The sequence below is a fragment of the Pan troglodytes genome, chromosome 19 (genome assembly GCF_028858775.2).
Source record: "Pan troglodytes isolate AG18354 chromosome 19, NHGRI_mPanTro3-v2.0_pri, whole genome shotgun sequence".
Lineage (NCBI taxonomy): Eukaryota > Metazoa > Chordata > Mammalia > Primates > Hominidae > Pan > Pan troglodytes.
The window spans coordinates 36482512-36509044 of NC_072417.2; the positions used below are offsets into that span (position 1 = coordinate 36482512).

General features: G+C 38.6%; 1 protein-coding gene across 7 annotated transcripts in view; it reads right to left on the reverse strand.

Annotated features, from left to right (window-relative positions):
- Nucleotides 1-26533, reverse strand: part of NF1 (neurofibromin 1) — a 283489-nt gene that overhangs the window by 251047 nt on the left and 5909 nt on the right. The gene's annotated exons all lie outside the window — the stretch shown is intronic.

Below are 26533 nucleotides of genomic sequence, written 5' to 3' on the forward strand. Positions count from 1 at the left end.
CAATGTCAATCAATTCTTCCCAACTTGATCCAAAGACTCAATGCAATACCATTCAAAATCCCAGTATCATTTTTTGTGGAAATCAATAAACTGACTGTAAAACCAATATGGAAAGGCATTATTATAAGTCTTTTGGGGACCTGCCACACTTTATACTAAGAATTATTATAAAGCAACCACAATCAGGACAAATAATCAAGTGGATTACTGGCACTAGAGGAGAGAGCCGAACTGAGAGTCTAGAAACTGAGCCTGTGCATATACTGACACTTAATATAAACCCAAGCAAGCACTGAGATCACAGGAGAAAAAATGCACTACTCAATAAATAGGCTGGAACAATCAGTTATCTGTTATCATATGGCAAAAAAATAAAAGTGGATCCTTACAAAAAAAGTCTTTCCATGTGGATTAGAGACTTCAATGTAAAAGTGAAAAGCAAACAATTTTTAGAAAATAGAGAATTATCTTAATGATATGACACAAAAAAATTTTAAAACATAAATCATAGAAGACTGATAAATTCAGCTGCAGTAAGATCAAGAATTTCAATCACCGAAGTTTTTTTTAATCCAATCATAAATTGGAAAAGATATTTGCAACACAAATCTAGAATTAGATCTAGGCCAGGCACTGTGGCTCAAATCTACAATCTCAACACTTTGGGAGGCTGAGGTGGGTAGATCACTGGAGCTCACGAATTCAAGACCAGCCTGGGGAACATGGCAAAACCCCATCTCCACAAAAAATACAAAAATTAGCCAGGCACAGTGGCGCGTACCTGTAGTCCCAGCTACTCAAGAGGCTGAGGTGGGAGGATAGCTTGAGCCTAGCAAAGGTTGCAATGAGCCAAGATTGCACCATTGCACTTTAGCCTGGGTGACAGAGCCAGACCCTGTCTCAAAAAACAAGAGAATTAGATCTAAAACCATAAAAAATTGCTATGAATCAATCAGGAAAATTAAACAATCCAAACAGAAAAATGGGCAAAAAGTATATACAGACACTTCACAGAATAAGAAACACAAATACATTTCACAGAATAAATAACACAAATGCTCTATGAATATCCGAAAAGAAACTAAACCTCATTGGTAGTCAAGGAAATACAGATTCAAATTACAATGAAACAACATTTCTTACCCACCAGATACATAATTTTTTTTTCTTTTTTTTTAGACGAAGTGTCGCTCTTGTTGCCCAGGATGGAGTGCAATGGCAGGATGTCAGCTCACTGCAACCTCCGCCTCCCAGGTTCAAGCAATTCCCCTGCCTTAGCCTCCCGAGTAGCTAGCACTACAGGTGCATGCCACAACGCCCAGCTAATTTTTTTGTATTTTTTAGTAGAGACCGGGTTTTACCACGTTGGCCAGGCTGGCCTTGAACAGGCGTAAGCCACTGCACCCGGCCCCATAAAATTTTTTAAAGAAACAATTCTAAGCTTTGGCAAGGACACAGAGCAATAGGAATACTTCTATATTGCAGTTGGGAGCGTCAACTGATTCAATCACTTTAAAAAATAATTTGGTGGCCAGGCGCAGTGGCTCACGCCTGTAATCCTAGCACTTCAGGAGACGGAGGTGGACAGATCACTTGAGGTCAGGAGTTCGAGACCAGCCTGGCTAACATGGCGAAACCCCGTCTCTAATAAAAATACAAAAATTAGCTGGGCATGGTGCTCGCTCCTGTAATCCCAGCTACTCAGGAGGCTGAGGCAGGAGAATCGCTTGAACCCGGGAGGCAGAGGTTGCAGTGAGCCCAGATCGTGCCATTACACTCCAGCCTGGGGGAGAAGAGAGAAACTCCATCTCAAAAAAAAAAATTAATTAAAAATTTTTTAAAATTAGAAAAATTTGGCATTACTTAGTAAAGCTAAACAAACCCATACCCCATAAAATGAAAAATTCTGCTCCCAGACATATACTTCAAATTCCTGCATGTGCACAAAAGACATGAATAACAATGTTCGTAAGCAGCATTGTTAGTAATAGCAAAAACCTAGAAACAATCCAAATGTGCATCAATAGCCCAGATATATATATATACAATATATACAAATAATGAACTAATGTATAGCAGTAAAACTGAATGAACTGCATACAATACCACAGATTAACGCTCAAAAGAAAAATGATGCTTACAAAAGAAATCAGAATACTTACAGTATTATTCCATTACATGAAAATCAAAATAAGTAAACAAAGCAATACATTGTTCATGGACACATAAAGAAAAGAAAGGAAATTTTAAAATACAATTCAAGATAGTGGTAGGGGGAATGGTAACAAAAGAACTGTGATTTGGGCCATAGAGGTGTTTCCACAGCATTGGGAATGTTGTTTTTTACTCTGTGAATTGATAAGAGTTCACCATGTTTTTTTTTTTAAGTATAAACTGTACAAACATGATTCACATAATCTTACAAGTTTCACAGTATGTTTTAAGTCAAATAAAAATTCAAGGCCAGGCGCGGTGGCTCACGCATATAATCCCAGCACTTTGGGAGGCCAAGGCGGACAGATCATGAGGCCAGGAAATCGAGACCATCCTGGCTAACACAGTGAAACACCGCCTGTACTAAAAATACAAAAAAAATTAGCCCGCATGGTGGCGGGCACCTGTAGTCCCAGCTACTCAGGAGGCTGAGGCAGGAGAATGGCATGAACCTGGGAGGAGGAGCTTGCAGTGAGCCGAGTTCGCACCACTGCACTCCAGCCTGGGCGACAAGAGTGAGACCCTGTCTCAAAAAAAAAAAAAAAAAAAAAAATTCAAGAATACAAATATATGCTTCCTGAAGCATTGTTTATAATAAAACAAAAACACAAGCAAAAAAAAAAAAACCCTGAAAACAAATTAAGTGTTCCTCTATACCAGAAATGGATAAACTGACATACTGATAATAGAATATTATACGTGCAGTTAAAATGAGTTAACTTAATACTCATGTATAAATAGGGAGCAAGTCTTAGAATAGGTTTAAAAAGCAAGCTGCAAGGCCAGGAGTGGTGGTTCACACTTATAATCCCAGCACTTTGGGAGGCCAAGGTAAGAGGATTCCTTGGGTCCAGGAGTTTGAGATCAGCCTAGGCAACAAGGCAAGGCCCTGGCTCTACAAAAAAAAATTAAAAATAAAAAATAAAATTTAAAAAAGCAAATTGCAGAATATTTACAAGAACATTTTTTATGTAAAAATGTTAAACTGTAATTTTTTTATGAACACAAACATATGTAATAAAAGGATAAAAATGGACAGAGTACAAATTAACTTCAGAATAGTAGTTAACAGAAAGGATAGAATGGGATCAGAGAGGGGTTTAAAGACAGCTTCAACTATTTCTGGGATCATTTGCAAATTAGAAGTATTTATAATTTAAAAATAAAAATATCCCCCCAAAAGAAAAATATAAAAATATTCTCTCTCCTTCTCCCCCTAACACATAAACATATAAAGAGACAAAAATAATAGAAAAGAGAAAAAATGCTTTCTAGAACAAAATGGAATAGGAGGCTACTTGCCACTATCGCCCAAGCTGGTACATTCAACCTTGCTTAAAGGAATGTTATTCTTGGATTTCCCAGACTTTAGAATTGTGAGAAGTAAGTTTCTGTTGTTTATAAACTACCAAATCTATGGTATTTTGTTACAGCAGCCTAAACTGACTAAGATACTTACCAAAACAAGCTGCCTCTAGGTCATCATTTTAGCTAACATTTCAACTATCTTCACTTGCAAAAATTAATTATTTTCCTAACATTATTCTTTAAAATGCCATCTGGCCAGTGCGGTGGCTCATGCCTGTAATCCCAACACTAGGAAGGCTGAGGTGGAAAGACCACTTGAGACTAGAAGTTAGAGACTAGGCTGGGTAACAGAGACAGACCCTGTCTCTACAAAATAAAAAGCCATCAAACAAATTTCTGAATAATCCCTTTTCCTAGTTGTATAAAGAAATAATGCAGCTAATGCTAAAAATGAAAATGGAAAATAAGGATTCTGAAAGATTGAGAATGAAGATTATACACATTTAACCATATATATAAATATGGTTGTTAACTCTCCCATAAAGTCAAATAGGCACAATTAAATTATTTGATGTTTACCCCTGGGATTTGAATTTTTAAGAACATATTAACAAAACATCCTAGCACAATTGACAAACTATACATGTTATAAACTAAAAATTGTAGAAGAAAAGTCAGCACAATCAGTGAAGATTCCCATGTAGGCTTCATCTCCTTCATGGGATTGAGAAAACAGTTTTTGAATGGCAAAGATTCTATGCGCTAGTTTTAACATGGCAGTTCAAGCACCTGCCACTGTGCTAAGTTTATAACTTAATTCAAGCCAGAAGCTTGAGCTATTTAGTCATGTACTAATGGCCAGGTTACTTACCAGGCTGAATGAAGGAGAATTTCATTCATTAAAAAAAAGAAAGATGCAGATCAAAATAAACTTGGACTCATCATGAAGAGGGTAGAGCCAACAGAAATTTAGCTACCAGGCTTAAGCCTAGAAGTCCTCTTGACTTTCACACTAAGATGACCCACTGGTATATTTTTAACCATTTCTTCTCCATACCAAAATGATTCCATTATATTCAACCAGGAAAATAAAAAATTCACCTTCAATTGAGATTACAAACCATATACTTCATATAATTAATCTTCAATTTATCTGAAAACCAATATGCAAATGAAATTACAGAGGTAGAAATGCTCTTTTGGCCCATAAGTAGACACAACTAAAGAAGACAAAGCAGATGCAATTAGATGTTTAAGCCAACAGCACCCATTCAAGCAAAATAAAACAATGTGATACCTATTTCAATGCAAGACTGCATCTAAAGCAGTTGAGGGCATTTGCTTTGATGTGGGGGTGGGAAGAAGGGTCTCCAAAGATAAAGCAGGAAATAACTTCAAAACAACTTTTGGGATCAAAGCCCATTTTTAAGTCCTTTATGAATAACTGAAAACAATTTTCCCCTTTATTCAAAACAATAAACAAGAAACTTGTCATTTACAACTCCTCCCTCTCCTCAACTCTTATTCACTTAAATCTCCTCCTTTCCTCCTTACCCCTATCATCCATCTGAAGCCTTCCAATTTCATCTCCTAAACAAATCTCATGACAAGGTTGCCCCTAATTTCCTATAATGAGTACCCTGGCTCAGATCATCCCTATTATAACAATTTCTTAATTATTATTCTTGCCTTTACTGTCCCTTCAAATCCATCTTCTATATCACTACCAGGAAACACTCTTCAGAACATGTGAGCATGCCACTCACTTGCTTAATACTCTTCAACAGCTCCCTGAACCCACAGAATAAAGTTAAAATTCTTTCATTCATTCAACACTTAATTGCCTATTATAACCAAGTAAGAACTGTGCTAAGCCTGGGGATATTAATGGGACACCATTGAAACACTTGCATCCTTCAGAACCAGAATAATTTTTGTAGGATGAAAAAGTCAAAGTAAATTCTTCCCAGAAAAAAATTCAGCATCTGTGAAAATCCTCAATAAAATTGTGGCAAACCGAATCCAGCAGTACACCAAAAAGCTTATCCCCCATGATCAAGTCAGCTTCATCACTGGGATGCAAGGCTGGCTCAACATATGTAAATCAATAAATGTAATCCATCACATAAACAGAACCAATGACAAAAACCACACGATTATCTCAAGAGATGAAGAAAAGGCCTTTGATAAAATTCAACACCCCTTCATGATAAAAACTCTCAATAAACTAGGTATTGATGGAGAGCATCTCAAAATAATAAGAGCTATTTATAACAAACCCACAGCTGGGCGCCTACAGTCCCAGCTACTCGGGAGGCTGAGACAGGAGAATGGCGTGAACACGGGAGGCGGAGCTTGCAGTGAGCCAAGATTGTGCCTCTGCACTCCAGCCTGGGTGACAGAGCGAAACTCCATCTCAAAAAAAAAAAAAAAAAGAATAGTGATTTGCACATAGAAGGGACTCAATAAATATTTGTTGAATGAATGAATATATGAAATAAAATCTTCCATGATCTTGAAGAGAAGTATTTGTCACGTAACTGGTCTTATATGGCAGAATGTCCCTTGTTTACCATTCCTATTCCCTTCTAACCAAATCATGATATGTATTTTTAGGTATTCTTTGGCATTTCTTTTTGAACGCCTGGAAAAATGCTAAAATATGGTTTAAAACTCAATGTTTGTGAATTAGGCTGTTAGGTGCAGCCTGACTTAAGGGATAAGGGCTGAATTATAGAGAAATTGAATTATGCTTTCAAATATGGTATGCATATGAAACTAATACATGGTTGTGGTTTTTTTTAACTAGGTTAAATGTGGTAAATGCACTCTTTTAATTTAGTGTTTTATTAAATTTTGGTATATGTTGTGTTATAAGCATAAAAGTTTCTGAAAGAATTTTTGTGCCTAGAAATTGTGGGAATTGTTGCTTTCTTTAACTTTTGATTTGAAACAATCACAAATTACACTGGATTCTTAAAAATGTTGTAGGATCTTTAGGGAGCTCAACTGCAGTCCAGATGCTGATTTTTTTTTTAAATACTTTAAGTTCTGGGATACATGTGCAGAATGTGCAGGTTTGTTACATAGGTATACTCATACTGAATGGGCAAAAACTGGAAGCATTCCCTTTGAAAACCGGCACAAGACAAGGATGCCTTCTCTCACCACTCCTATACAACATAGTATTGGAAGTTCTGGCCAGGGCAATCAGGCAAGAGAAAAAAATAAAGCGTATTTGAATAGGAAAAGATGAAGTCAAACTGTCTCTGTTTGCAGATGACATGACTGTATATTTAGAAAACCCTATCGTCTCAGCCCAAAATCTCCTTTAGCTGAGAAGCAACTTCAGCAAAGTTTCAGGATACAAAATCAATGTGCAAAAATCACAAGCATTCCTGTACACCAATAACAGACAAACAGCCAAATCATGAGTGAACTCCCATTCACAATTGCTACAAAGAGAATAAAATACTTAGGAATACACTTTACAAGGGATGTGAAGGACCTCTTCAAGGAGAACTACAAATCACTGCTCAAGGAAATAAAAGAGGATACAAACAAATGAAAAAACATTCCATGCTCATGAATAGGAAGAATCGATATCATGAAAATGGCTGTACTACACAAAGTAATTTATAGATTCAATACTATCCCCATCAAGCTACCATTGACTTTCTTGCAGAATTAGAAAAAACTACTTTAAATTTCATAGGGAACCAAAAAAGAGCCCGTAGAGCCAAGACAATCCTAAGCAACAAGAACAAAGCTGGAGGCATCACACCACTTGACTTCAAACCATACTACAAGGCTACAGTAAACAAAATAGCATGGTACTGAAACCAAAACAGATACATAGACCAATGGAACAGAACAGATACCTCAGAAATAACACCACACATCTATAACCATCTGATCTTTGACAAACCTGACAAAAACAAGCAATGGGGAAAGGATTCCCTATTTAATAAATGATGTTGGCAAAACTGGCTAGCCAGTTTCAGAAAACTGAAACTGGGCCGTTTTGTTATACCTTATACAAAAATTAACTCAAGATTGATTAAAGACTTAAACATAAGACCTAAAACCATAAAAACCCTAGAAGAAAACCTAGGCAATACCATTCAGGACATAGGCATGGGGAAAGACTTCATGACTAAAACACCAAAAGCAATGACAACAAAAGCCAAAATTGACAAATGGGATCTAATTAAATTAAAGAGCTTCTGCACAGCAAAAGAAACTATCATGAGTGAATAGGCAACCTACAGAATGGGAGAAAATTTTTGCAATCTCTCCATCTGACGAAGGGCTAATATCCAGAATCTACAAAGAACTTAAATTTACAAGAAAAAAAAAACCCCATCAAAAAGTGGACGAAGGATATAAACAGACACTTCTCAAAAGAAGATATTTATGTGGCCAAAAAACATAGGAAAAAAAGCTCATCATCACTGGTCATTAGAGAAATGCAAATCAAAACCACAATGAGATACCATCTCACACCAGTCAGAATGGCGATCATTAAAAAGTCAGGAAACAACAGATGCTGGAGAGGAGGTGGAGAAACAGGAACTCTAAAGGCCAGGCACGGTGGCTCACACCTGTAATCCCAGCACTTTGGGAGGCCGAGGCGGGCAGATTACAAGGTCAAGAGATCGAGACCATCCTGCCCAACATGGTGAAACCCTGTCTCTACTAAAGATACAAAAAATTAGCTGGGTGTGGTGGCACACACCTGTAATCCCAGCTAGTGGGGAGGCTGAGGCAGGAGAATTACTTGAACCTGGGAGGCGGAGGTTGCAGTGAGCCAAGATCACTCCACCACACTCCACACTCCAGGCTGGCAACACAGGGAGACTCCGTCTCAAGAAAAAAAAAAAAGAGAGAGAGACATAGAAATGCCTTTACACTGTTGGTGGGAGTGTAAATTAGTTCAACCATTGTGGAAGACAGTGTGGCGATTCCTCAAGGATCTACAACTAGAAATACCATTTGACTCAGCCATCCAATTACTGGGTATATACCCAAAGGATTATAAATCATTCTACTATAAATACACATGTACACCTATGTTTATTGCGGCACTGTTCACAATAGCAAAGACTTGCAACCAACCCAAATGCCCATCAATTATAGACTGGATAAAGAAAATGTGGTATATACACACCATGGAATACCATGCAACTATAAAAAAGGATGAGTTCATGTCCTTTGCAGGGACATGGATGAAGCTGGAAACCATCATTCTCAGCAAACTAACACAGGAACAGAAAATCAAACACTGCATGTTCTCATTCATAAGTAGGAGTTGAGCAATGAAAACACATGGACACACAGAGGGGAACATCACACACTGGGCCTGTTGCGGGGTGGGGGTTTAGGGGAGGGATAGCATTAGGAGAAATACCTAAGGTAGATGACAGGTTGATGGGTGCAGCAAACCACCATGGCACGAGTATAGCTATGTAACAAACCTGCACATTCTGCACATGTATCCCAGAACTTAAAGTATTTAAAAAAAAAAAAATCAGCATCTGGACTGCAGTTGAGCTCCCTAAAGATCCTACAACATTTTTAAGAATCCAGTGTAATTTGTGATTGTTTCAAATCAAAAGTTAAAGAAAGCAACAATTCCCACAATTTCTAGGCACAAAAATTCTTTCAGAAACTTTTATGCTTATAACACAACATATACCAAAATTTAATAAAACACTGAATTAAAAGAGTGCATTTACCACATTTAACCTAGTTAAAAAAACAACCATGTATTAGTTTCATATGCGTACCATATTTGAAAGCATAATTCAATTTCTCTATAATTCAGCCCTTATCCCTTAAGTCAGGCTGCACCTAACCCCTAATTCACAAACATTGAGTTTTAAACCATATTTTAGCATTTTTCCAGGCGTTCAAAAAGAAATGCCAAAGAATACCTAAAAATACATATCATGATTTGGTTAGAAGGGAATAGGAATGGTAAACAAGGGACATTCTGCCATATAAGACCAGTCACATGACAAATACTTCTCTTCAAGAGCATGGAAGATTTTATTTCATATATTCATTCATTCAACAAATATTTATTGAGTCCCTTCTATGTGCAAATCACTATTCCTTTTTTTTTTTTTTTTTTTTTTTGAGATGGAGTTTCGCTCTGTCACCCAGGCTGGAGTGCAGAGGCGCAGTCTTGGCTCACTGCAAGCTCCGCCTCCTGTGTTCACGTCATTCTCCTGTCTCAGCCTCCCTAGTAGCTAGGACTACAGGAGCCCGCCACCACGCCCAGCTAATTTTTTTTGTATTTTTAGTAGAGACGGGGTTTCACCTGTTAGCCAGGATGGTCTTGATCTCCTGACCTCGTGATCCGCCTGCCTCAGCCTCCCAAAGTGCTGGGATTACAGGCATGAGCCACCGCGCCTGGCCGCAAATCACTATTCTAAACAGAAAGAATGTAACAGTGAAAAAAGGAAAAATGCTTGTCTTTATCAAACATATACTTAATAAAGAATATAATTAATAAAAACGGTTTTGGAGGTCAGGCACAGTAGCTCACACCTATAATCCCAGCACTCTGGGAGGCTGAGGCAGGAGGATCAACTGAGGTCAGGAGTTCAAGACCAGCCTGGCCAATATGGTGAAACCCCATCCCTACTAAAAATACAAAAATTTAGCCAGGCGTGGCGGCACGCCTGTAGTACCAGCTACTCCAAAGGCTGAGGCAGGAGAATTGCTTGAACTCAGGAGGCAGAGGTTGCAGTGAGCCAAAATAGCACCACTGCACTCCAGCCTGGGCAACAGTGAGACTCCATCTCAAAAAATAATAATAAAAATAAAATGAGCCGGGCACAGTGGCTCATGCCTGTAACCCTAGCACTTTGGGAGGCCGAGGAAGGTGAATCACGAGGTCAGGAGATCGAGACCATCCTGGCTAACACAGCGAAACCCCGTCTCTACTAAAAAAAAAAAAATACAAAAAAATTAGCTGGGCATGGGGGCGGGCACCTGTAGTCCCAGCGACTTGGGAGGCTGAGGCAGGAGAATGGTGTGAAACCAAGACGCGGAGCTTGCAGTGAGCGGAGATGGCGCCACTGCACTCCAGCCTGGGCGACAGGGCAAGACTCCGTCTCGAAAAAAAAAAATAAATAAAATAAAATGATTTTGGAGTTCTAAAAATAAAATTTTCTAACTATATTGAGTGATAAAAGTAACTATTTCAAAGATGTGGTCATGATGTTTTGATAGGGCCTTGAAAGGGAAGACTTAAAATTTTAAGTTCTTCAATTTCAAGTCTCTCAAGATTTCCTCTATCCTTAAGCAGGTAGGTTAGACAGGTCCTAGTTAGATTACGCAGATACTCTTATCTGAACATTTATATTATTTCTCTGAAACATATACACCACTCCACACACCACCACGCACAATTTTTATGCAGGGTTAGCATAAAAATTGCTAACCCTGGCAATTTTTCAAAGGGTAAGTTCTTTAATTTAATTCATCCTATCTCTATTAATATTCAGGCATTTTCCCTAAAACTTTCAATGAAATTAAATAGTTTTACCTAAATTTGGCCAACTATGAGAAATGTTAAAGTATACCGAGTCAATCTGTATCTTGAAACAAATGACAGCCTAAAAAGTTTTCAACCATACAACCCATAACAATGGATTTCTATCTGCTAGATTCCAACAAAATTAGTGAGATATCTGCATGAGTAAAGTCTACAGTTCAAAAGTCACTATTTTACAGTTACTCCAAGGTTTTTAGATAGATGATATAGCTGTCATAAGTCTACAATTTATTTAAAACATTTCTTGGTCAGATAATTATTACCTATTTTGATCTTTTTTAATGTGGAAATAAAATGCTCCAAAATATTAATGACAGTGGATAGTACCATACCTTAAAAAAAGAAAACAAAACAAAAACTCTACATACATGGAGGGGACAAGAATTTGCCCTCACTGGCACCAACATATTCTGAATATGAATATGCATTCCCTGCCTGCAGTGCTTCTGCCAGCATCACCATCAAGGACATGGGCAACACCTTGTTCATCATCAAGGTATACTGCTCAACAAGACTTTGATCAAGGTACTCATTTCACAGAAAAAGGGTTATGCAGGAATGGGTTATGGAACTTGGAAATCACTGGTCTTACCACATACTCCATCACCCAGAAGCAGCTGGTCTAACAGAATGGACTACTGAAGACTCACTCAGTTACAGTGGATCAATGAGCAATAAACAATATTGTTTTCCCCATAGCTAGAATACAAAGGCCTGAGAATCAAGGGGCACAAGTAGAAGTAGTTCCTCTATTATTCCTAAAAACTCCATTAGCAGAAGTTTTGTTTCAAGTACCTACGACTTTGATATCGGCTGGATTGGAGGCCTTGGTTCCCAAGCAGGGAATGATTCCACGCGGTTCCACTGAACTGGAAGTAACAACTACCTCATGACCACTGCCTCCATACCACTAAATCAGAATTTCTCAACCTTAGCACTACTGACAGTTTAGACTGGATCAGTCTCTACTCTTGGGGGCTGTCCTGTGCATTTCAGGATGCCTGGCAGCATCCCTGAACTCTACCCACTAGATGCCAGTTAGCATTCCCCCACCCCCACGAAAGTCATAACAATTAAAAATGTCTCCATGCATTGCCAAATGTCCCCTGGGAGGTAAAATTGTCCTAAGAACCACCGCACTACATCAACAGTCAAAGAAGGAGGTTATTCTATTAGCTGATGTAATTCAGTCCTATTACTAGGTGATACTGTACTGTTGCTACATAATGGGGACAAAGAGGACTATGTCTGGAACCCTGAGGATTCCCTGAAATGTTTTTCTAAACCTATATATATAAGAGCAAAACTTAATGGAAAACCACAGCCACAGGCATGCACACACATGAAGCAGGACCACCAAGGATTTGTATTCTTTTTTTTCTTTTTTTGAGACAGAGTCTTGCTCTGTCGCCCAGGCTGGAGTGCAGTGATGTGATCTTGGCTCACTGCAACTTCCACCTCCCGGGTTCAAGTGATTCTTGTGCCTCAGCCTCCCAAGTAGCTGGGATTACAGGCGCCTGCCACCACGCCCAGCTAATATTTGTATTCTTAGTAGAGACAGGGTTTTACTATGTTGGCCAGGCTGGTCTCAAACTCCTGACCTTGTGACCTGCCCACCTCAGCCTCCAGAGTGCTGGGATTACAGGCGTGAGCCACCATGTCTGGCCCATGGTCTTTTTTTCTTTTTTTTTTTTTATTCTTTTTTGTGAGACAGTCTCACTCTGTCACCCAGGCTGGAGTGCAGTGGTGCGATCTCAGCTCACTGCCACGTCTGCCTCCTGGGTTGAAGCGATTCTCCTGCCTCAGCCTCCTGAGTAGCTGGGACTACAGGTACCCGCCACTACGCCCAGCTAATTTTTTATATTTTTAGTAGAAACGGGGTTTCACTGTGCTAGCCAGGATGGTCTCGATCTCCTGACCTCGTGATCCACCCGCCTCAGCCTCCCAAAGCCATATTCTTTATTAATGAAGATTTAGGTTACCCCACCAGCTGAGATCTTGAATGAGAACAAAGGAAACATGGAATGTACAGCAGAAGTAGTTATAAATATGAACTACAATCTCTCAACCAGTTACAGAAGCAAGGTCTACAGCAGCTATACATATTTTCTTCCTTATTACAGGGAAATGGGCAAGTTTATAAATCAATTCCTTCTCTCTTCTTTTCTATGTTATTCAAACTTTATTAAAGGTTAACTTTACAATTTAGTCCCTAGGTAACAGGATATTCAGAAGGAACTATGAATTTGAGGCATAATTAACACAGCCTAGAAATAGATAGTGTGAATGTCCCCCAGAAATCAATACAATTATGAGACTCTGCTCCTCATTTTGGGAAGAGGGTAAGGACATCCTCATTTTTACAAAGAACATTTTCATCTTTTTAGGCAAGAGCTTAGAGTGTTTTTCTTCTTGTAAAGAAGATGAAATATCTGTATAAAGGCTGAGTGGTCAAACACTTTGGGAGGCCGAGGCAGATGGATCACCTAAGGTCAGGAGTTTGAGACCAGCCTGGCCAACATGGTGAAACCCTGTCTCTACAAAAATTAGCCAGGCATCGTGGTGAGTGTTTACAGTCCCAGCTACTGAGGAAGCTGAGGTGGAAGGATAACTTGAGCCCAGGAGGTCAAGGCTGCAGTAAGCCATGATTGCACCACTGCACTCTAGCCTGTGCAACAGAGCAAGACCCTGTCTCAAAACAATTTACGGCCTGGCCAAGTTCAGTGACTCATGCACTTTGGGAAGCCGAGGCGAGAGGACAGCTTGAGGCCAGGTGCTCGAGACCAGCCTGGGAAACACAGCAAGACCCTGTCTCTATAAAATAAGAAAATGAGCCGAGCGTGGTGACATGTACCTGTAGTCCTAGCTTCTTGGGAGAATCACTTCAGCTCAGGAGTTCAAGGCTGAAGTGAGCTATGAAGCCTAGGGGACAGAGCAAGACCCTGTCTTTAGAAAGAAAAAGAAAAAAATCTATGGCCTAAATAAAAACAAACAAGATCAATAAACATCCATGTATTTCTATATATTAGCAACAATCAAAAATTGAAACTAAAAAACAATACCTGTTAAGATGGCAATCTTCCCAAAGTTGATCCATGGACTCAGCAGAATCTCTATCAAAACTGGCTTTTTAATAGAAATTGACAAGCCAATCCGAAACCATACAAGGATAACAAAAGATCTAGACTAGTCAAAACAATTCTGAGAAACAAGAAAGCTGGAGGACTTATACTACCTGACTTGATATTTTATTATAGTTAAGCTCTTTTATAGTTAAGACTGTGGTATTGGCATAACAGGCACATAGCACAAATACAAAAATTAACTAAAAATGAGCCACAAACGTTAGTATAAATCCTAAATTTCTACAGAAAACACAGGAGAAAAATTTGTGACCTTATATTAGAAAAAGATATCTTAGATATACCAATAACATGATCTATTTTTTAATTGATAAGGTGGACTTCAGAAAAATTAAGAACATCTGCTTTTGAAAGACTTTGAGAACAAAAAAACAAGGAAAAACTAGAAGACTTGCAAATCATTTATCTGATGAACTTGTATTCAGCATATATTATGAATTCTGAAAACTCCAGTAAAACCCGATTTTTTTAAAAATGGGCAAAAGAGATAAACAGCTCACCAAAGAAAATATTCAGATGGTAAATAAGCACATGAAAAGATGCTCAATATCATGAGTCATTAGGGAAATGCAAATCAAAACCACAATGAGACACCACTTCATACCCACTAGGATGGCTGTAATTTAAAAGAAAAGGTTAAATAAGTGTTGGCAAAGATGTGGAACAACTGAAACTCTCATATACTGCTGTAAGATGATACAATCACTTTAGGAACAGCTTGGTGGCCTCTTAAAATATTACAGAATATAATATCCTATAACATTATTATATACATCCACCATATGATCCACCCATTTCTACTCCTTTGTATTTACTCAAGAGAAATGACAGTCATGTATATGAATCTTCAAGACAACTTTATTTGTAATGGTGAAAATTTGAGTTGTCTTCAGTTATCCATCAACAAGTGAATGGATAAACAACTTATGATATATCCACTGAGACAAAAACAGCTCAAGGGTTCCCTAGGGATGGGATGGAGGTAGGAATGGATTATAAGGAGGCTGGAGAAAACTTTTGCTGGTAATATATGTTCTTCATCTTGATTGTGGTGATGGTATCAAAGGCTTATATGTATATCAAAACTCATCAAATTATACATTTTAAATATGTGCAGTTTATTGATTGGATGGCAATTTTACCTTAACCTAAAAGCTGTGGAAATTCTATTATTCTAGAATAGCAAAAAGCAATAAAGTTACTAAAAACAGCAATAAAAACAAGAGGCAATAGGTCTTGTCTATTTACTCACACACTTACCCGAGTGCGTGCTCTTCATTATTTCCTACAGTTTTGTACTTCCATTTGAGATATTTTCATTCTGCCTAAAAAACTTCCTTCCGTAATCTTATAGTGCAGGTCTGCTGGTCATAAATTTTCAGCTTTTGATTGTCTAAAAATGTCTTTATTTCGCCTTCTTGTCTGAAGAATATTTCTGCTGAAGGTAGAATTCTAGCTTGGCAGGTTTTTTTGCCAACATTTAAAAAATGTCTGTTATTTCCCAGTTTCCACAGTTGTATTAAAAAGTCAGCCATCAGTTGTATTATATTGTTCCTTTGAACACAGTGCCTTTTTTCCCCTCTTCTGGCTGCTTTTAAGAGTTTCTCTTTGTTTCTGGTTTTCAACAGTTCCATTAAGATATGCTAAGTGTAGTTTTCTTTGTGTTCATCCTGCTTGGGGTTTGCTAAACTACTTGAATTTATAGGTTGATGCCTTTCATCAGTTTGGGAAAATATTTTATGATTACCTCTTCAAGTATTTGCTTCCATGCTAATCTCTACTTGTGGGTCTCCAATTACACATTAGACTTTTTACTAGTGTTCCACATGTCTCAGAGGCTCTGTTCTACTCTTTCCATTCTTTTTTTTTTCTGTGCTTTTATCTAGATATTTTCTATTGATCTGTCCACAAGCTCTCTAGTCTTGCCTTCTGCTGTGTATAGTCTGCTACTGAACCGGTACAATGAATAATTAATTTCAGATTAATGTCAATTAATTATTAATGGGGGGGTTTGTGGAGGTGGTGTTAAGAAGATTTTGTTCTGTCTTGTTTTGTTTTTTAATGTGGCATGCACTATACTAAGCCCTGGGAGTACAACAACGAACAAAAGAGACATAGGCCCTGCTCTCGTGGAACTTAAATAGTATACATTAAATTTACCTGGGTTTTTTTTTTGTTTTTGTTTTTTAAGAACAGTAAAGAATGAGGGGGAGGTGGAGTGTCCTAGAGTCCTGCGCCAAAGTTTCTAATTAAACTACAAATAAAGACCTTAAGCAACCAACGTTGTGTTTTTGATTCCTAGAATGTTCATTTGGTTTCTTTCTGTGGATTCCAATTCTCTATGAAAATTTTCATCCATTTTCTCCGTATTTTCCTTTATTTTCTTAAGTATATTATAGTTATTTTAAAATAAGTCCTTGTCTGATGAACTTCAATTTTCTGAGTCTGCTTCTATAAGTTTTATTTTTCTCTTGAATTTTTCCACCCTTTCACATCTCTAGAATAGTTAATAGTATGATAGTATTATAAACAAAAGAACCATAGAAACCCCAGAATATATCTTCTCAGTAAGAGCTGTCTATTTCCTCTATTAGGCAAAAGGGATGATAGGCTGATCACCTCAGTCCAATCAGGAATTGAACTGGGCCAGGGATATGTTGCAGTTTTAGTAAAATGCACTTCCTCTCTAGTTTCCTTTTCCTTCAGTGTGTGTCCAGAATCAGCAAATGTCAGCAATCCTCTGCTCACCTATAAAGATCTATTTCTGGAATTCTAATTCATCTAGTCCTCATTACATCCATAGCTCTCCAATATTTTTTTAATATTGATTTTTAAAGTTCATCCAATTGTGGTTTTCTAACTTGTTGCAGTGATATATATGACTGTACTGTGACCTATTAAATACCACCCAGAAATTAAATTCTCCCTGTATATCACACAGCAGTGGTTTACAAACCCAGCTTTATGTCAAAAATGACCTGGGACCTCTAGAAATCACACGATGTTTAGTAGAGCCAGGAAATCTGTACTTTTAACAAGTCTTAAGTGATCTGGCAGAGCTGACATTTCTAAAGAAACTAGCGTGCCTGCACCAGTTGCTCCTCCTCTCCCCTCCCCCACAGCTCAGTATTTATAAGGACATTTAAGAAAAAATACACACTACACACAATGGATAAATTAACAGAAGAGTTAAAACAAAAGTTCAGAATAACTAGAAATGTTAAAGACAAAAATATGTAAAGGTTTTAAAAATACATTAGGATCAAAAAGATGAGGAAAGAAGAACAAGAATCACTAGAGTCCATGATCCAGCACCAATAGGTCATTAAAAGCAGAACTATTCAACTCAATTTTTATTTCTAATTGTTCTAGTTGAAAATAAAATGAGGCCAGGCATGGTGGCTCACGCCTGTAATCCCAGCACTTTGGGAGGCCGAGGCAAGAGGATCACCTGAGGTTACGAGCTCGAGACCAGCCTGGACAACACAGTGAAACACCTTCTCTATTAAAAATACAAAAATTAGCCGGGCATGGTGACAGGTGCCTGTAATCCCAGCTACTCGAAAGACTGAGACACAAGAATCGCTTGAACCTGGGAGGCAGAGGTTGCAGTGAGCCGAGATCGCACCATTCCACTCCAGCCTGGGTGACAGTGACTCAAAAAAGAAAAAAAAAAAGAAAAAGAAAAAAAAGAAAATGATCTTCAAATCTGAAAAAAAGCATTGCTGAGAGTTATCAGAACTTAGATACATAAAGCATGAAGAGCCCACCTCCCTGTTTTACCTGAGCTCAAGTATACATGAATCTAAGGTACAGATGAAAATTTAGAAATATGGTAAGAGAAATGCGGTCAGTGAACTTGCAGAAGTCATGAAAAGTAACAGGAGCCAGATTGGGAATGAGAAAATGTTGTTGCAATTGTCAAAATCCAAGAGTGGGTAAAGGTGAAAGGGTGATTTTAATACTATGGACTTAATTTAATGTCAGCATCCAGATAATTCTAAGACTGATTAGGCATGAGTTGTTAGCACTTATACAGGGAAGCAGCATTTACTAATAAAATCTTACCTTTGTAAAGCACTTTTGCTTTTGAGTTTGGAGTAGACAAAATACTTTCATGCATATTACCTCCTATCTTTGATTCTCATAGATCCCTGTGAAAAAGTGCAGGTAACATTATGTCCCCTCCACCACGTGTTACTCTCTTCAACATATTAGGAATTCAGGGCTCATACAGCTTGGCTTGCCCCCCTGTTAACTCATTCCAGTAGAAAGTTAAGACTTAAAGTCAAGTCTTCTGATTCCTAATTGAGTTGTTTTTATATTACACAGCTCTTAAAGTCAGTATAAGAATAAATCACGCTGAAATGATATATAGGATTGCTTTAAAATAATAAAGAGGTAGTGAGCAGGAAATGGGTAGGAATACGGATGAAATAAGACTAGGGAGAAATTGAGTAATGGATACAAAAGGATTAATTTATAACATCTCTCTAGGCTATGTGCAGTGGCTCACGCCTGTAATCCCAGCACTTTGGGAGACTGAGGCGGGTGGATCACTTGAGGTGAGGAGTTCGAGACCAACCTGCACAATATGACAAAACCCTGTCTCTACAAAAAATACAAAAAATTTAGCCAGGCGTGGTGGTGTACACCTGCGATCTCAGCTACTCAGGAGGCTGAGAGAGAGGATGGCTTGAGCCTGGGAGGCAGAGGTTGCAGTGAGCCAAGATCGTGCCATTACACTCCAGCCTGGGTAATAGAGTGAGACTCTGTCTCAGAAAAAAAAAAAAAAAAAAAAAAAAAAAAACTCTCTACTTTTATGTTGGAAACTTTTTATTTTAAAACATGTGAATTAACATTTTCGATAGGTATACTGTACTGGTAATCAAATGTATACCAAAAATATACTGTACCTGAAGCTCAGCATTTTTTTTTTTTTAACAGAGTTTGACTCTGTCACCCATGCTGGAGTGTAGTAGCACAAACACCACTCACTGCAGGCTCAACCTCCTGGGCTCAAGCCATCCTCCCACCTCAGCCTCCCAAGTACCTGGGACTACAGGCATGCACCACCACGCCTAGCTACTTTTTTTATTTTTTTTTGTGCATACTAGCTGTGTTGTCCAGGTTGATCTCAAACTCCCGGGCTCAAGCAATCCTCCCTCCCCCACCTCCCGAAGTGCTGGGATTACAGGTGTGAGCCACCATGTCCAGCAAGCTCAGCATTTTTAAATCCATTTAAGTTTCATATAATGCCCTCATACAACATTGGGAGGAAAGATAAAAAATGGTATGCCTGAGTACTGACCACCATTGCACCAAAAGGAAAACAATTAGGATAGTGAGGTGTCTTGAAAACATGTTCTTTGAGAAATGGTTGAAGAATGAATGAAATTTTTTGGTGGGGGTGGGAATCTAGGGTGTACTTAAGATGTCTTCAAATGTTTTTATTTTATTTTTATGTATTTATTTTATTTATTTATTTATTTTTTCAGAGACAGAATCTCGGTTGGGCACGGTGGCTCATGCCTGTAATCCCAGCACTCTGGGAGGCCGAAGTGGGAAGATCGCTTGAGTCCAGGAATTCAAGACCAGCCTGGGCAAGATGGCGAAACCTCGTCTCTACAAAAAATTTAAAAACTAGCCCGGCACGGTGGCATGCACCTGTGGGTAGTTTGTGTCATGAGAGGAACAAGAGCTTCAGGTCTTCGTTGATCTTTGTCGCCAATATATGACTAAAACAAAACCTACTATCACTGTCATTCCCTACTCCAGATTCACTTAACAGAGGCCAAAAACTGAAACATAACAGGGAAAGAAATACTGTGCTTTTTTTCCCTCCTCACTCATTACCCAAAAGGAAGAAGACTCACATGGAGCATAAAGGCACATTTTCCCAGACCCAAGGTGGGACAGGAATAGAAGGCACCGATAAAGACAGGAGAGTAGAAAAAAATACTCCAAAAGACAAGATGAAGGATTTGAGAGTTGTTATAGGGAAAAAGAAAAACTGAAAAAGTAGATGTAACAATTTAAAAAACCACATCCAGGAATCTTCATTCAAATACTACCAAAGTTGAAAAGTTTGCCTCAAATGTAATCAAACTCTAAGTAAAATGTTCTTAGAATATAAAAACCAACTTTACAAAAATAGACTGTGCAATGCCAACATGAAAGAATCATAATCTCATATTTATAGCTGTATGTGTATTTCTGTTGGTATTCTCACAAATTCTATTCTCCCACTTAAGAATGTACAATAAGTGTATTATGTAACTAAATAAAAGGGAAACAATGTTACAACTTCTAACAGCTGAAGAAGTTTTGATAAAGTGACCAGGAGAATAATACATAATGAAATCAAGGATATATAATGCTTAAAATTTACATCTATTTCTAACATCTAACCAACTTGAAAAGATTCAGATACTCTAACATGAACTTAAAAGGAAAAACATAATATACCATCTTCGAGTGAAGAGGCAATCATACATCCCTCATTTTGCATATTTGTACTACCTGTTAGTAAAATTTAGACTTTTTAAAACTATTTATTGGAAAGATAGTGATCTAAGGATCAAGACATCCATACTCAAACTTAGTTAATTATATAATCATATGATTGTGAACATGTTTTGCCTCTGTAACTTTTTTCTCATGTAGAGTAGAATAACCACCAAATTATAAAGAATGGATAGAAAAAAAATACTGCACAGATGCTAATACATTTTTATGACTGTTTACAGCTTCCTTTCATATAAGATTCATACCTAAGTCATTAAACAAGCCCATGATGTGAGAAGGGTAAGTATCATGCCCATTTTACACATGAAAACATAGAAAACTGATGTTCAGAGAGGTTGAGAGACTTCCCCAAGACCACACTGCAAGTTGCACAATCAAGAGCTTTTTCTTTTACTACATAGTAGGCTGCCCTCACAAGTCTAAAGTGGTAAAAGTTGTTTTCTCATGCCCAAATTACTATGAGAACTACCCAAGAGAAACTGTGTCAACAGAAAAGTGTCACCACTTGAGATCATTAAGAGACATAACTTCCCAAAAGGTCATTATCTGAGTATAAAATTTTGATTAAAAATAAGTTAAATAATCCTTAAAAGTTTCTAGTAGTCCTGCTATTTACTAAATTAATTTCATGCCTTTTGTGCTAGATATACCACTCTGCTGGTGGGGGTGGGACACGGGAGTTAGGTGGAGCAGGAAAGAATTTCATCAGAAAAAGTTAAGTTCTCAGCCAGGCACGGTGGCTCATGCCTGTAATCCCAGCACTTTGGGAGGCCAAGGCAGGCGGATCACCTGAGGTTGGGAGTTCGAGACTAGCCTGACCAACATGGTGAAACCCTGTCTCTACTAAAAAAACAAAATCAGCTGGGCATGGTGGCGCATGCCTGTCATCCCAGCTACTTGGGAGGCTGAGGCAGGAAAATCGCTTGAGCCTGGGAGGCAGAGGTTGCAGTGAGCCCAGATCACAACATTGCACTCCAGCCTGGGCAACAAGAGCAAAACTCCATCTCAAAAAAAAAAAGTTATCTGAAGTTCAATGGAATAAGACATTCAAAGCTATAAAATATGAATAAGGGCAGGCGACAGCTTGTGGACTGCAGTGGCAACCCTAAGCCAAACCGTGAGTGCCAGACTATGGTTTAAAGAAAATATGCAATCTGGAAGTTTGCACCTCAAGTTACTGCTACTGCAAAGTAATTAGTACCATTTATGGTAAGAATATGTAAAGTTTTAGAACGTAATGCCAATTCTTCATTTTAGTAGGATGAACTCCACACTAGCTTGAGGCTTTGTCTCAACAGAAGCTTTTTTGATGATATAGTCAGTGGCTCAAAAGCCACTCAGGACCCAGCACAGTAGTTCACGCCTGTAATTCCAGTGCTTTGGGAAGCCAGGTGGGAAGACTGCTTGAGGCCAAGAGTTTCAGACCAGCCTGGGCAACATAACAAGACACTGTCTCTACAAAAAAAATTAAAATAATAGCCAGGTATGGTGGCGCACACCCATAGTCCTAGATATTCGGGAGGTGGGAGATCACTTGAGCCCAGGAGTTCGAGGCTATGGTGAGCTATGATCACACCACTGCATTCCAGCCTGAGGAACAAAGAGAGACCTCACTTCTAAAATAAATGAATAATAAACAATTTTTAAAAACCAGTTATATGTGGAGAATATAACTATGTATCACAGGCATATAACATTTGAAGTGGTCAAATGGATTGTCTTTAAGAGACTTTAGCGAGGGTACTATAAACAGCAGTTATAGTTTATATCCTATAGCATTAAACACCTGAGAGTACTCTGTTTACTGAAGGCTCTACCACATAGTATGATACAGAAATTTACAACTTGCTGAGACCTTAAACTTAATTCATAGTCACTACAACGTAAAACCACTTTTCTGTCCTTCAAGATCAAAACAAATGGTCTCATCTCTCCCTTCCCGCCCCCAAGAAAATGGGGTACTTTAAAAGATGTCAGATGAAACAAGCCAATGCTTTTATAAATACAAGTCAATCCTTTGCAAAGAAACAGATTAAGATGCTCATATTCTGCTTCGGTATTGATCCCAAGCCTTTTAACAGTTTAAGCTGACCACAAATCTCCCCTTCCACTTCTATAGAATATTCTCCTCCTTAAACTTCCTTTAGAGCCTTCCGATACCTCCTGTCCCTTGACTTATATACACACACACCTCCAAAATATACGCAGACCTAAGGAACACAAGTGGAAAACACATTTTTAATTAATACACTGCTTATCCTTAAAAGTATGTCGTTAGAATGCAACAATATAGAGTCTACATAGAACCCCAGAATACCAAATTTGAAAGCTACAACAAAAATGCCCCATAGCAATCCGAGTAATTTAAAGAACAAAGATGTAAAAAATAAGGCATTCTTACTACTGTATTATATGACTTAAACTTTTGTTTAAGGACAAAATGTTTGGTTGGGTGCAGTGGCCGGTACCCAAATAAAAAACGAAAAACAAAAATACTTTCTCCATATTAAAAAATATATATTTTTTTTGAGACAGGGTCTCACCCAGGCCAGAGTGCAGTGGTGCAATCATGCCTCACTGCAGCCTTAATTTCCTGGGCTCAAGCAATCCTGACTCAGCCTCCCAAGTAGCATATACTACCACACTTGGCTAATTTGTCTGTTTTTTTTCTTTTCTTTACTTTCAACCAATGCACACTGGCTGATTTTTTTTTATTTGTTATTTTTTTACTTTTTGTAGAGATGGGGTCTCACTCTGTTGCCCAGGCTGGTCTCAAACTCTGAGGCCCAAGTGATCCTCCCACCTCAGCCCCCCAAAAAGCTTGAATTATAGGCATGAGCCACCGCACCCAGCCAAAACATTTTTTAAAAGCAGACTTAAGGCCAGGTGCAGTGGCTTGCATCTGTAATCCCAGCACTTTGGGAGGCTGAGGCAGGTGTTTGAGGCCAGCCTGGCCAACATGGCAAAACCCCGTCTATAGTAAAAATACAAAAATAGGGCCAGGCACGGTGGTTCAAGCCTGTGATCCCAGCACTTTGGGAGGCTGAAGCGGGCGGATCACCTCAGGTCAGGAGTTCAAGACCAGCCTAGCCAACATGGTAAAACCCTGCCTCTACTAAAAATACAAAAAAATTAGCTGGGTGTGGTGGCACACGCCTATAATCCCAGCTACTTGGGAGGCTGAGGCAGGAGAATCACTTGAACCCGGGAGGCAGAGGTTGCAGTGAGCCAAAATTGTACCACTACACTCCAGCCTAGGCGAGAAAGCGAGAACTTGTCTCAAAATAATAATAATAATAAAGCAGATTTGAGAAAAGAATCTAATTTCCTAATGGTTAAAAAGTCAAATAAAAAGAGTAGGGCAAAAAACAGGAACATTTAAAATAAAATGTAACAATATTAGACCAGCACCACAGCTTATGCCTATAATCCCAGCACTTTGGGAGGCTGAGGCAGGTGGATTGTTTGAGGTCAGTAGTTTGAGACCAGCTAACATGGCGAAACCTTGTCTCTTTTAAAAATACAAAAATTAGCCAGGTGTGGTAGTACGTGCCTGTAATGCCAGCTACTTGGGAGGCTGAGGCAGGAGAATCGCTTGAACCCGGAAGGTGGAGCTTGCAGTGAGCTGAGATCGTGCCACTGCACTCCAACCTGGGCAATAGAGCGAGACTCTATCTCAAAAAAAAAAAAAAGAAGAAGAAGAAAAAAGAGAACTTGTCAATGGATACTAAAGTAAGGTATATATTGGCCAAGGTACATACAAAGGAATATCCAGAGACTAGTCACGCTCTCTTTTTTTTTTTTTTTGAAGACAGGGTCTCACTCTGTCACCGAAGCTGCAGTACAGTGGCACAATCATAGCTCACTGTATGCTTGAACTCCTGGGTTCAAGTGATCCTCCTGCCTCAGCCTCCTGAGTAGCTGCGACTACAGGCACATGCCACCACACCCAACTAATTTTTTTTAGAGACAGCATCTCACTATGTTGCACAGCCTGGTCTTGAACTCAAGGCCTCAAGCAGTCCTCCCACATGGGCCTCCCAAAGTGCTGGGATTACAAGCATCAGCTACCGCACCTGGCCTACTCTCCCTTATTTAATGAAAACACAATAATCAGTAATAAGCTACACTGCACTCTAGCCTGAGCGACAGAGCAAGACTCTGTCACACACACAAATAATAATAATAATAATAATAAGCTATAAAGAAAACATATAAATCTTATATTAGAAAAATTTTAGACTTTTCAAAGTGCTTCACATTCATATTCTATCACACCATTGCAAAATATCCTAACAGTAAGTGACAAATCCAAAATTACAAAAGTAGTTGATCAGATCTGAAACCTGATTCAAAAAACATGTTTGCTCTATGGGAGGAAATATAAATATGTATAAATTCCTTCTTTATGCTAATTTTCTTACTCATTCCTAGTTAAAATATCACTTATCAGACCTAGGCTATTGCAAACATGGAAGTAAAATTCAGTAAAACAAAGCCAAAAGTACCACTTTTTTTATTTAGCCAGTCTACCCTTCAACCAGGAATCATATGAAAAACATTCCACCAATGTTCTGTGTGTTTAAGACTGTGCTGGGCACTGGGGTGACTAGAAGAGAATTCAAATAGCGTTCTTTGCTTTTCAGAAAGTATACACTCCATTTGATAAAAAGACAAGAAAAAAAGAAAACAAAGCCAAGCTGTGTTCAACCAATCCTCCTAAAGGAAGAAAACTTACTGTGTGGTTCTGTAAAACTCCAGGTAACAAGGATACCAAGAAGTGAGATAGCAGAGTTTAGTCTGAAACAACCTCATGGGGAAAAAAAAAATGAAATCTGAGCTGAACATTGAAGGATGGACAGGAATTAGAAAAGCACAAAGGAGGAATTAAAGCATTCAGACAGGGACTGGCAGAAATAAAGGCCAAGAAATGGGAAGAAGCATGATACACACAGAAGAGACTGAGGTGACCTGCCTGGAACATAGGTGCATGCAGAGGCATAATGGGAAACAGTTTGGTAAATCAAGTGGGGTCAGCTCCCAATAGACTGCTGGGTCACAGAGACATGCTGTTAGAATATTAAAATCATCGAATATTTAAACTTGAAAGAATCTAAAAGATTTTCTAGCCATTTCTTTTTCAACAGATGAGGAAATCAAGGATCTATAGGAAAGCTAATGGCTAGGATAGGGACAAAGGCACTGAATAGCAGAACAAAACTAAGACACCCGCTAAGGAACTCCAATTCAGTAGAAAAGTATTGTGTCTTGGGAACTGGAAGAGATTGGTTTCCGGGGGGAGTGGAACATCACAGTGGCATTACAACTAAGCAATGACCACTATGTTTTGCCAGAAGTAATCACTTTCAAGAAAACAGCAATCAAGCAGAGGCAGGAGCTACTTTTCAGAGTTATAAAGGAAATGGGTGGATAAACAGTAGAGGCGGTGAGTATCTGGCAACAACAACAACAAAAAAGACTGGTCCACAGAGAGAGAGCTGCAGGACCAAGTAAACGTCTGATTTCCAAGAGAAAGGAAATCTTAGCCTGAAAAGTGAAAAGAAAGCATCCAACATAAAGACTAAATTAGTTCCCAGACAGATAAGGTGCAAAGTGTAAGGGGGTGCAGAGAACTGAGGAACAGCTGGAAGAAATCTTTCTAAAGGATGAATTCCGGGCCGGGCACAGTGGCTCATGCCTGTAATCCCAGCACTTTGGGAAGTCAAGGCAGGTGGATCACGACATCAAGAAATTCAGACCCATCCTGGCTAGC